The sequence below is a fragment of the Dermacentor albipictus genome, chromosome 1, assembly GCF_038994185.2.
Source record: "Dermacentor albipictus isolate Rhodes 1998 colony chromosome 1, USDA_Dalb.pri_finalv2, whole genome shotgun sequence".
Classification (NCBI taxonomy): Eukaryota; Metazoa; Arthropoda; class Arachnida; order Ixodida; family Ixodidae; genus Dermacentor; species Dermacentor albipictus.
In genome coordinates, this window is record NC_091821.1 from 150,779,123 (window position 1) to 150,791,318 (window position 12,196).

Below are 12,196 nucleotides of genomic sequence, written 5' to 3' on the forward strand. Positions count from 1 at the left end.
CTTCTTCTTTCTTCTTATATCTCGCTTTATAGGTGCGTGTTCTAAGGCATCCTGGGACGGTATTGTAGAGCGATGCCTTTTCCGATTCTATGCTTTTTCAGGCTTTTCCCGCTTGGCCACTGGTCAGAGCGACGGTCTGCCCACATTATCAACGCGATCAGGCGGCTGTGTGTAGTGGATGATAAGAATAGCATAGAATAAGGCATAAGGCATCGCCACAAAATAGCGGCCCTGGTCTCGCTTCGAAAAGTAATGAGCTTCCCTTTGAGTTATCATAAATTGTTTCTCTCCTAATTTCGTTTTTTCTTCTTAAATAGTTACTCATGGCAGGTTTCTTTTCCATTGCTGCCACCCATAACATTATTTCAGCCTCTCTGACTTTCCGCTTGACATTCATTGTTGCTGTGTTGCCCACCCTACAGGCTGTATACGTGTTGGTAAGCTTCCTAGTTCTTTTCCCCTACTGTAAATCAATGTTTTTTCCTGTACAGATACCTCAACATTCTTCAGCCCATTTACTTTCTTCCACATTCCTCAGCAGTTATTCATAATCAATTTTACTGCGTTTCCCTCACTTCAAAACTAGTCCAGCCCATAGTATACCCTGCACAGCTTCATTTGTAGTCTTCCCGTGAGCGCCCAATGCGAGGCGTCCCACTGACCTTTGGTTCCCATCGAGTCCTGATTGTACCCCTGATTTAAAGCAAACAACCGCATTTCCAAAAGTAAGTTCTGGAACCATTACACCTTTCCACATACCCCGGAGCACCTCGTACCTATGGTATCCCCATACCGGTCTGTGCTTCATTATGGCTGCATTTCTCTTCCCCTTCACTGTTATTGTTTTTTCCCTGTGTATCCATATATCTGTTGCCTTCGTTTATACATATACCAAGGTGCTTATATTCTTTTACCCGAGATATTTCCTTGCCCTGTATTACCACTGCCTGTCACTGTTTTTATTGAATACCATAACACCTAATTTCTTTCGTAGTTGCAGCGCCCTCTGGCCAAATTCAGGGTAATGCCAGAAAATAAAAACACCTTTTGCTCGATTGTATACAGTAAAACGTATACAATTATATATATATATATATATATATATATATATATATATATATATATATATATATATATATATATATCATCAGCCTGGTTACGCCCAGTGCAGGGCAAAGGCCTCTCCCATATTTCTCCGACTACCCCGGACAGGTGATAATTTTGGATGTCCCTGAAAACTTCTTCAACTCATCCACTCACCCAACTTTCTGCCGCCCCCGCTACGCCTCCCTTCTCTTGGAATCCAGTCCGTAACTCTTAATGACCATCTGTTCTCTTCCCTCCTCATTGCATGTCCTGCCCATGCCCATTTCTTTTTCTTGATTTCAACTAAGATGTCATTTACCCGCGTTTGTTCCCTCACCCAATCTGCTGTTTTCTTATCCCTTAACGTTACAACCATCATTCTTCTTTCCATAGCTCGTTGCGTCGTCCTCAATTTAAGTAGAACCCTCTTCGCAAGCCTCCAGATTTCTGCCCCGTACGTGAGTACTAGTAAGACACAGCTGTTATACTCTTTTCTCTTGAGGGATAATAGCAACCTGCTGTTCATGATCTGAGAATGCCTGCCAAACGCACCCCAGCCCATTCTTAGTCTTCTGATTATTTCAGTCTCATGATCCGGATCCGCGGTCCCAACCTGCCCTAAGTAGATGCATTCCCTTACCACTTCCAGTGCCTCGCTACCTATCGTAAACTGCTGCTCTCTTCCCCCGAGACTGTTAAACATTACTTTAGTTTTCTGCAGATTAATTTTTAGACCCACACTTCTGCTTCGCCTCTCCAGGTCAGTGAGCATGCATTGCAATTGGTCCCCTGAGTTACTAAGCAAGGCGCTATTATCAGCGAATCGCAAGTCACTAAGTTATTCTCAATTATCTCTTACCCCCAATTCTTCCCAATCCAGATCTCTAAATACCTCCTGTGAACACGCTGTGAAAAGCATATATATATATATATATATATATATATATATATATATATATATATATATATATATATATATATATATATATATATATATATATATATATATATATATATATATATCTGTGTGTGCGTCTGTTGCGTTCCCAATCCATATGATCCAATGGAAGATAAAGCATAGTTTTGGGGAGCGCAACGTGATAGCCAGCGAGCTTGCTTCCCAATCCAATCCTTTTGGACGCCAACGGTGGGCCTCTTCGATTTTCGCAGTTCTGGCAGCCCGCTGGTAGCCAGACGGCAGCCAGCTAGTTCCGGTTCTGACAGGAAGTCACGTGGGCTGGGATCCCAAGACAACCCGAACCTGCCCGAAGTTTGCAAAATCGAACGCCGGTACAGCTGGCCAAATGTAAACATGCTACCAGCATGGCAGCGCCCGTCGAGGCCGACGCGCGCTCGGCGTAGTCGGCCCATTTATGCGTTGCCACCTTGAAAATGTATAGTTGCATTCAGGAATACGATCGCTTTCGCGCGATTTCGCGCGACTCGTCGCAGGACGCGTACTCGGCCAACCCCGCCTTGCGCAGCGCAACAGATGGCCTCCGACGCGGCAGATGACAAGACGCGAAATCGTGATTGTATACTCGAAAGCGATAGCTGGAAGATCCCTGTTCGCAGCGATCACGTCGCCCACCGGCGACATTGATGAGTTGGCGCTGTATCATCACAAGAGATGAGAAAGCAGGTTATCGGGTACGTCTCACACGCATAAAATTTCGCGCCGACCTGCTTAGGCTTCGATTTCAGAAAGTTTGTTGTGGCTGATGGTGCTTCTCATTTAAGGAGCTGGACGCAGCTGGCGCGTGAAAATGCACGTCGCCTGTGACCAGCGAAACGTTTCACACTAAAAACAACATTGGTCACAATCATGAGAGCAATAAGCCAATGTACGTGTGTCTAAATATACCGAGTGCAATCAGTGTATTCTTAGATCAACGGCCTGCAGTTCGAACACATATCGGTTTCGAGCTGCCACCTAAGCATACGACAGAGAAACGGAGCGAACACGGGCTAACTGCAAAGCCTTCGCTAACTGCAGAGAAAGGAGAGATATACATACGCGAATTATGTGAAAAGGAACGCCACCAGAGAAAGACGAAACCAAGATGTACCGCAATGTGTGAATGAGCGTCTACAACTTGCGTGGAACACGATGCAGATAACATGCACGCATGAGAGCGCGGCGCGCTGTTCACCGCCGCGAAGAAGCAATCAGGGGACACACACACACAAAAGCTTCAAACGGTTCACCAAGGCTCGTATCACACCGCTTCGCGATGCGGAACGGAGCGTTAGCACCTAAAAAGATAACGCTAGAAGTAAGGAAATGCGGAGATGACCGTATACAGTTGGCTGAGCGAGATAAATTGAAGTCCTCAAGCGCCCGCGTTGAAATCCGTGAAGTCCCCGTAAAGATGGCGGCGAGCGCCCATCGCCTCTTTTAGTCGTCTGCTAGCCAGAGAACTTCCAGAGAGCAGCCAGACCAAAATCGTCCTGGCAGGTTCTGGCAGCCCGCGGGTAGCCAGAACCGTCCAGCGCGAGCAAAACGAACGCCCGGCGGAAGTGCGTAGCTCGGTGGGCGGAGCAACCCGAGAAAAACGAAGACGCTCTGGCTGGCTCTGGCAGCCCGCGGGTAGCCAGAAGTGGAAAATCGAAGAAGCCCGGTGTCTAAGCGGACCGTGTTCCTCGCTCCGCTAGCCCGCTTACGGCTAAGCGAACGGCGCATGCGCATTCGCGCTTCCGCTCCGCTCAGCTGCTGAGCGGAGCGTAAACACGCTCAACTAAAACACTCTATTGAGGCACCGTACGCACCTGCTGATCTCTCAGTTGCGCCTTGGGAGCCAGGCGCACTGCTCGCTCGTCATTTGCGAGTTGACGCGCGTCTCTTTCGGTGTGCGTTCCTCCTGTTGCGCCCGGGATTGGAGTTGTCGCAAGAATTCCGATGCGTTGCATGGCCGTCGGGTGCTCGAATACGCACTAGAACACGAACGATGGCTGTGCATTACACAACGCTGTGTAGAGGAAGGTCCCAACACGTTTTTCCTGTCCCAGCTTTCACACTGCAAGCGCGCGCCGCGGCGCAGCAGGGAAGAGCGACGCGGACCGGCGTACGTGCACAAAGCGTGCAAACTGCCCTTGACGAAGCTGCACAAGCTACATTTCAACAGCGCAGTCCCTTACTCATCAATATCTCTTTGGCAAACGCTTTCTCCAGGTGACTGTAAGTACTGTAAGCCGACATTGTGCACGAAAACCAAAGATAATGTGTTCAGGGGCGATAATCTCGAGCGATCATTTCCGGTTGTGCATCATCTTCAAGACATTTCGAGCGTATCTACATAGGACGTGTCGAAGTAGACGAACGGAAGCCTTTCTGACACAGCGCTAGAAACAAACATGCTAGAATGCAGCATGCGGGTTCTGCAGGAACCGCATGCTGTTTTTGTCACGAAGTGAAACGCCACGCGGCGGCCATGGTGTAGATGCGGCGGCAAGCCAAGCCATGCAGGGATGCAATGCCGCCAGAGCGAAATGGGTGAGGTTTTATCGCTGCCGCAGTCCGGCCTCTCTGGACATGAGTTTACGCGCACTTACCACCGAGCTCCTCTAGCCCGACCTTTCCGAGTCCCAGCTACTTATCATCGTTTACTACAGATGGCGGTAGTTTTCTGATCGGACAACGAGTCCGGCGTTTGCAGCGTGCCAGGCAGAGGCCGATGAAGTCGGATGCGCCGTGCGCGAGACGCTAAGATCTCTGAAATTTTACCCTGCGATTTAAGCGTGACCCGCAGCAGCTCGGTGATCAGTTGTTGCCGCAGCGCAAGCGTGCAAGTGCATGACGAGCGAGCGCTTCTTTGTTTGTCGAAGGCGCAAACGCAACACGCTAGCTTCAGGGAACCCGAGGCCAGCATGCTGCTAGTCAGCCGAGCTGGCGCACCATGCACCCTGTTCCAGCGACTCCGGCGTTCGATAGGGCATGCAAGGGCCATGTTCTGTTCCCTCGCCAGTCCCACTTGACTGTAGAGCATCCAAGTTTCACCGATGTAATGTAACCAGCGTAACGGCACCACGCGTGGATCGCCTCCGTATTAAGACGGACTTTATCCGCGCCTTCAGCTTGGCCACCCCAATGTGCTATTCCACGAGCGGAGGCAGAACGTATCGAGGCTCTGCTTTTGAACGAAGACAAACAGATAGAGAAAAGCGGCTGGACTCAGAGAATATATCGCATTCAAAGAACATCGCGGGCGTGCAACGGCGTTGGCACAGCGCAAGCAGCAGCTAGCAAACTCTGTGGCTAACACACATGCGGGACCTGTTCGCTGATACACGGAAACGGTATTGGCCTCGAGATCGAACAGAGTCGGCTCCTAGCGGCGAGGTGACGAAGCTCCCAAGTGTGGATGCCGGCGGCCCGTCGCGGCTCCAGCCGCAGTGTGCAGCGATCGTAGTTCGCGAAATCACGATGGATGTTGTCGAGGACGGTTTATGCGATGGTTAGTAACCTCTCAACCTGTTATTCTTTCATTTTTGTTACGGAAATTCGTAAAGTAAATCGCTGTACGTTTTTAGTGTACTGATGCGAAAAGCATTTGCTTAGCGCGACCACACCATGTGCGCTCGTCTCCTGTCAACGTGTTGTGAGGTTAACATGCGTTCTTTTTCCGTTTTACAGCACCCTTGCCTCTAAGCACAATTCTCAACCATGTTAGGGACGGTGTCAGGTGTCTCGTCGAAGGCTACCAAGTCGTTGCGGCGGCCCACATCATTGAGTGTAGTGCCGTCGCTTCCGCCTGCTGCTCTGACGGTCCTGTGCACGTTATCGCATTCGTGCTGCAATCGTCCGCGCTTAGTAAAGGCCCACACCGAGTCGACCTGAATTTGACCGACGAGACAAAAATGGCAGAATTGAACTGCACATGCCCTGCAGGGTAAAGTATTGCCTCAAGTTGTTCGGATGTAGTTGGTCGCGGCGCGTATCGCGATTTGTTTACATTACATCACACTAAGCTGACTCGCTGATTTGCGATGTGTTTACGTTATGCGATAAATTTAGAGAACTTATGTTGCTTTATCAATTTTTTGTTTTTAGCGAGACCTACAAAATCACGAGTTAGTTTCAGAGTGTTACTACCATTGTAAAATGTTTTCGAGTCGCTTTATAACCAGTTGCAACCGTTACACGAAGCTCAAATAAAGCATGCAACGTATAATTTATGTTGTATCATAATCATTAGATCCCTTTAATTACTTTCGCATGCAGGCACTTGAATTTGCAGTGGTGCTTGAATGCAGTGCATCGGGCTTCAATTTTTTCCGCCCCCCTATAAAAGACAGGAAAAAATATATCAATATGAGCAGTAGCAATAAATTCGCTCGCGCATGTTCGTTCATCGCTTAATGGACCATCCGCTGTTGGCTCGCGAAACGACACTGTTTAATCTGTACGAGATCATGCGTACACACTTGCCGTGTTTCGGTGCTCGTATTTACACTTCTGAACACGGAGAACAGTTCCCGTGGCTGAGGAAAGACAACGAAAAACGTGACAACTAGTCACGCTCGGTGACGGTCGTTTAAACGGACTCGCAGCTGAGCGCGAACCTTGAACTCACTGTGCAGGCGGCGCATGAAATTTATAGAATAAATTGCATGCGTGGACACGCGGTTAATTTACTTGCGGAAGTATATAAAAGCACAGGCAACTCATTACTGGCATCCCAGGCCACGCCGACACGAACTTTCGCGGACTGCAATGATCTTCACACGCACAGCAACCACACAGCAACTACGCATGTAGCAAACATTAATGCCCAGATTGCCGATTTGGATTCCCAAACGTGATATCATATTGGACTACTCGCCATCCTTTTTCGTCAACGAACGCTTGAACGCACCATCGTCGAAGTGCTTACTGCACACCATCGCATACTCGGAAGGGGCCTTGCCGTTCCGCAGCCTGACGAGCCATTCTCGGCGACGTGCCGCGTCAACGGGATAGTAGTGAAAGCTTATCCCTGGCTCTGAGCAATATGTGCTGCATTGCCGAACCAAACAAAACCTCACGATGGTAAATGAAGCGTTTTCTGCGGGCACGCAGCACAGAATCGCGAAATGAAAACAGTAGCTCCCTACACTTCCACACACCGCACGGGCGACGCATCCACACTAACGGGGCGACGGTGCTGCCACCTATAGGTCGATCTCGCGGCCAATACAAGCAAGGGAAGCAGACAACCCGGGCGCTGGTTCTCTAATCTCAGCATAGTACATCACTTCCTACGACAGCTAACGGCGGTGTTTTTTTTTGTCAGTTTTGGTATGAAAAACGTATATTTTTGCGAGCCTTTCGGGAAGTGCCCACTCGCATTTTAAGCATAAAGGTTTCCACAGAGGCTAGTGTATACGTATAAGTTATCTGAAACGGCGCGTTTTACGCGGTCCATAATTTCCTTGCAGTTGGCTTTTGAAGACCGAAAATTGATTTTAAGAAAACCACGCCTATGCGTCCGCCTTGTAAATAGCATATGCCTGTGCTGGCGTCACCCACTATGGCACGCTAATCATAGCAAATGCATTAATTGGCCAAAGCCTGTCTCTATAAAATTATAATGTGCAACCGACGCAGAAGCTCGAGGCCACCGTTAAGAGCGGAAACTATTTTCCCATCTATCTTCGAGTTGTGTAAAACGCTACAGTAGCAAAAGGTACTCATTGTGATAAGTCATAGAAAACAGCCGTAAGAAGGAATACTTGCAAAGTCAAGCGAAGGAATCACTGCTGATGTTAATGGCTGTGGCATTGAGGTTCTGATGCAGTGGTTCTTTACATTTTTTTCTGTTATAATTACATTCACTTACATGAATTCCAGTTGGGCATTATGTTACATGTGAATAAACTGGAATATTCAGTTTTTTTTCTTTGTTTGCTGAAATCCCCATTCGCATGAACGTGTAGCCCAACATAGCAGTTATTAACATGTAATCGCACAACATGGAATCGCACAAGGAAAGTCTGCGTATGCGTGTACACAGAGTGCTGAACGTAGAGGCTGCATGTCTTGTTTTACACGTGTTCTTTAACACATTATAACTGCCAATAAAAAATAGACGGCTTAAAAATTAGCACTGTTATCAGAGAGCCGCCGTAAGCGCGTTTCTTAACGCTTGACCTGTTCGAGAAGAGAGAGAGAAAAAAATGGTATTTGTTAGGATCTCAATAAGTTTTCCACCTAACAAGACAAAAATACATTTTTCTTTGTGCTGAACTCAAGGTTTATCATAGATTTCAAGCAAAATTATCAGTAACGAGCATGGTACCAGTGTTCGCTTTACGAGATGTCTTGCAGCTCAATATAAATCACATTGATAGACTCGGAGCTACCAAGGGTTAGGTTATCTTATGTCTGAGGGGGCATCGTTTAACTGCGTTCGCGGTTCTTCATTTATAACTGACTACTTCTTTTTCAGCCACAGCAAAGCCAGAGCAGAGTAGGTCAAATAAAACATTAGCCTTCGTGGCGTCTAACAAAATATCAAATGTGCTTCTGGACTTCCGTTCTCTTAAAGAAATATCCGTGGCCAGAACGACATCTCAGAAAAAGCATTCATTTGTCTCTCCACTTTTGTAGAAAGCAAAGTGTGCAAAAAGTCCTGCGGAACTGGCGTCCTTTTTCTCTTACCTTACTCTATATTTTTTTTTTAAGTGCGCTATTTGTATGAAACGTCTGAGTACGCAGCTTCTAAGCACATTTCTTTATGCATCGACTGCAATGTAGGATCATTGTTTGTTTCAAGTTTTATCAGAGGCCCAAGATTGATGATCTCTAAATATCTGCGCGAACGTCATCCGCCATGCCTAGTAATCTAGTTCGGGCTTGCCTCCACATCATGCTCATGCATTGTGCTCTCGTACCAGCTAACACCTGCCTGCGCTACTCAGGGCTCACCTAGTTGTACTGGATTTGCAGACTATATATAAAAATTTGTAATTAGAAGCAAAGGGCAGTTACAAATTGTATTTTTCATCCAGCAGGGCCGAACTGTCTCGCGTTTACAGTGCGTAAATACGCGCATCGAGTTATATGGAACCCTCGAAGCAGCCCAGTTTTCATACAATAATTAACACCACCAAAATCTCACAAAGAAATGCAGCGTCCTTTTCTTTCTGTCCTTTTTAAGCAATATTGTTGGAACACAGAAACAGATTGTCTCATTTTTATAAATAAACCCCCAATTCTTCGTACGAGTGAGTTTTACGCCCCGTATAAGAGCGGCGAAATTCGCTAGGCTTTTCTTTCGGTTCAACTGTTCGTCACTCGTATGCGGCTACAACAACGTATGCTCGCTGTTCGCGGCGTGATCAGCAGTCATGCACTAAGCCAGTGCCTGTACGTCGTGCAGATGAATTACGGTCGGTTTGGTGCCTGACATACAGGGACCGTGAAAAATGACATGTTCGCTACGAAGAGGTGGGGGGAGGGAGGAGGAGGGGGGGGCGCTGTATACCTCTACGGATCCATGGGCTTCCATGAAGCACTACGCGCGCGTCACTGACTGAAAGGCTTTTGCGTCATAAAGACCTGCGTCGGTTTTGCGAGACGACAGAGTGGACGGTTTCACGTTAATTCTGACCACATATGGTTATTCGGCGGGGTGTTTTTACATTCTTCTCCATTGGGCAGTCTTCGCGGCCAGTGATGGCGTCGAACTTAAATCAGCATCGCGACGTGCTTGATGCAAGTATCTAAGCATACAAAAAAAGGAACCGAATAGGATTGAGGAAACTGAAAGCAGTGTAAAATCCTGAAATACCTGTAAAACAGCGTAGATGCCTCCCTTGTCGCAGTTGCTTCTCTATTCTGCAGGTACGGGTTCGCAGTGATTTTATTGATGACGTGGTGTATGATTTACCGCGATAGCTGGATCAAAGACCATGCGGCCGCTGATTTACGAGCAGCACTAAAAGCACAATTACTTCCGGCCACATTTTCCGGGTGTCACCTAGGTGAGCCCTGCATGGCAGATGAACATTTCATACATCCTCATGTAAGAGCAATCGTATTTTCTTCAGACATATTGATTTGAGGAAATGGTTGTTTGAAAGGCGTCTTATTTCCGGATGGGTGATTGAACATGGTTAGCATGTCTGGTATTCCCGAAGATTCATTAACCTGGTTATTTAACTTTAGTCGCTGCTTCTCGCATCAGATGTTTTGAGTCTCGGATAAAATGAAAAGCAAGAAAACATACGATGAGCTTCGACGTCGTTTTACAAGTTAAGCCCACTCTGCAGTATTCTACACTACTGATATAAAAATAGCACGAAGATGTAGCGTTCCCTGAAAGCAATCATTTGCATAAGACGTATTTTTTCTTTTTTTGCATGGACTGAGATGAACATGCGAGAATATCCTTTGAAACAGCGGCTCTTAGTCAATACCATGTTAACTGATGTGGCACTAAGTGATCACTCGTGGCCGTACATATCCAGCCCCAGGAACTGCGATAAGGCACAAGGGACTTAATCGGTGGCAATTCTAATTCATCATGCACCTTCCCTGAGAAGCAAGCGTTTCTACACCGTTTCTTTATCTTCCCCTTCTTTTGTATAAGAAAAACAAAATACCGAGCGAGATAAAGGGCAAGTCGGAGGACAAACGACCCAATCTGTCACGAATTAAGGGGTCGAGTTACTCACAGCCGACTGGCGGCCGTTTTTCCGCTGCGCTGCAGCCAGGGCTCAAATTGGAGCTGTCCGCGCAGGAAGAATTGTGAGCCTACGTTCAAGCCAGTTAGCTGGAAGGCGTCGCTGCGTGAATAACGGCAGCACAAAAACTAGCAACACGATAACGATAGCCGAAGGAGAGAAACAGAGATAGAAAAAACTCAACGAAGAGACCTGTGGTGCCCAGCGAAGCGCTTCATCCATCTCTGAACGTGGCTTGAGCTCGAAAGCAAAGAAAAAAGATAAAGATAGAGAAAAAAAAAGAAAGCCAAAGAACCCTGAAGTACGAGATACATACTGTCTACGGCAAGAGCGAGAGAGAGAAGAAAGACGAAGTTGACTACGAACAAATCAGGAGGATGTAGGAGGAGGAGGATACGAGAACGAAGTGCTATAAAGAAAAGACACGAACACGGAACCATATATAAGCAGTAAGCAAGGAAGGCGGGCGCATGGTTTCCTTGTTAGCATGATGATGTCTTTAAAATAAGGCCGGATGTGAGCGGTGCCTGCGCGTGGCGTGAATAAGACGCGGAAGGAACTCGGCAGGAAGCGCTGGCTGAGTGAGAACGAAAACTAAATAGCAGCCAAAGTGGCGACGAGCGCGAACAAACGGGGAGGGAAAATGTGGTTGGGGGTGGGGGGAGCAGCGTGCCGATGCCGGGGCGGGGAACGACTTCGAAAAGGGATATATATAAGCAGCGGCCGAAGAACCCACCGAGCGATGTTGGCGAACGAACGGCCTGGGGAGGAAGCCGCGTTAAAGAAAAGGCCCATCTCCCAACTGAACGGGTTCCGCCGCCGCCTAAAAATTTCCTCACACCCCTCAGTTTCTTCTGGCTCTCTTTCCTCGCGTTCGTGCTCTGTATTGGCCTGTTCTTTGTTGTCTCGGTGAGTGGCATCATTATAGTCCCGTTTTGCTTTGGTTAGGTTCCACCACGGTATTGTCAGTCCGCGCACGTGAGCGTGCCAGTCCTGGGAACGCATGGCACTTGTTCTTTGCCTGCGTGAGAGAAGAATCGCACAAGACTCCCGATGCCAAGAATTCCACATCTAGCTGCTTGTTATTATTTTTTTACGGTGTTGATTACGTAGCCTCTATCGTGTTTTTTTTTTACCCATTTCCTTGTCATCGTTGTTTATCGTACTTTTTTCTATACGCACGCGCGCAAGAACTGTGCCAAACTCCCAAAATATTCTGCGTTGCAAACAACGTTTAGGTGCATTGCTTAAGACACCAGCGCTGTGCGCGTAAAAGGCAGGTCAGTATATACCATTGAATAAAAATTAATTTGGTGTGCACCATAGGCCAGCTCGCGCTTGTGTTTGTGCGCATGTAGCAGTGTCAAAACGGCAGCATTAGTATCTTAAAATTTCACTGCGACAGCCCTCAATAGCTTCGTCCATACGTCTGAACATCCGTCCG

General features: G+C 47.5%; 2 long non-coding RNA genes across 2 annotated transcripts in view; one reads left to right on the forward strand and one right to left on the reverse strand.

Annotated features, from left to right (window-relative positions):
• LOC135898989 (uncharacterized) overlaps positions 1 to 4,168 on the reverse strand; it is a 125,955-nt gene extending 121,787 nt beyond the window's left edge. The window contains exon 1 of the long non-coding RNA XR_011509075.1: positions 3,856 to 4,168. This is a non-coding gene — a long non-coding RNA (uncharacterized lncRNA). The remainder of the gene's footprint in view (positions 1 to 3,855) is intronic.
• LOC135902991 (uncharacterized) overlaps positions 1 to 12,196 on the forward strand; it is a 157,987-nt gene that overhangs the window by 117,035 nt on the left and 28,756 nt on the right. The gene's annotated exons all lie outside the window — the stretch shown is intronic.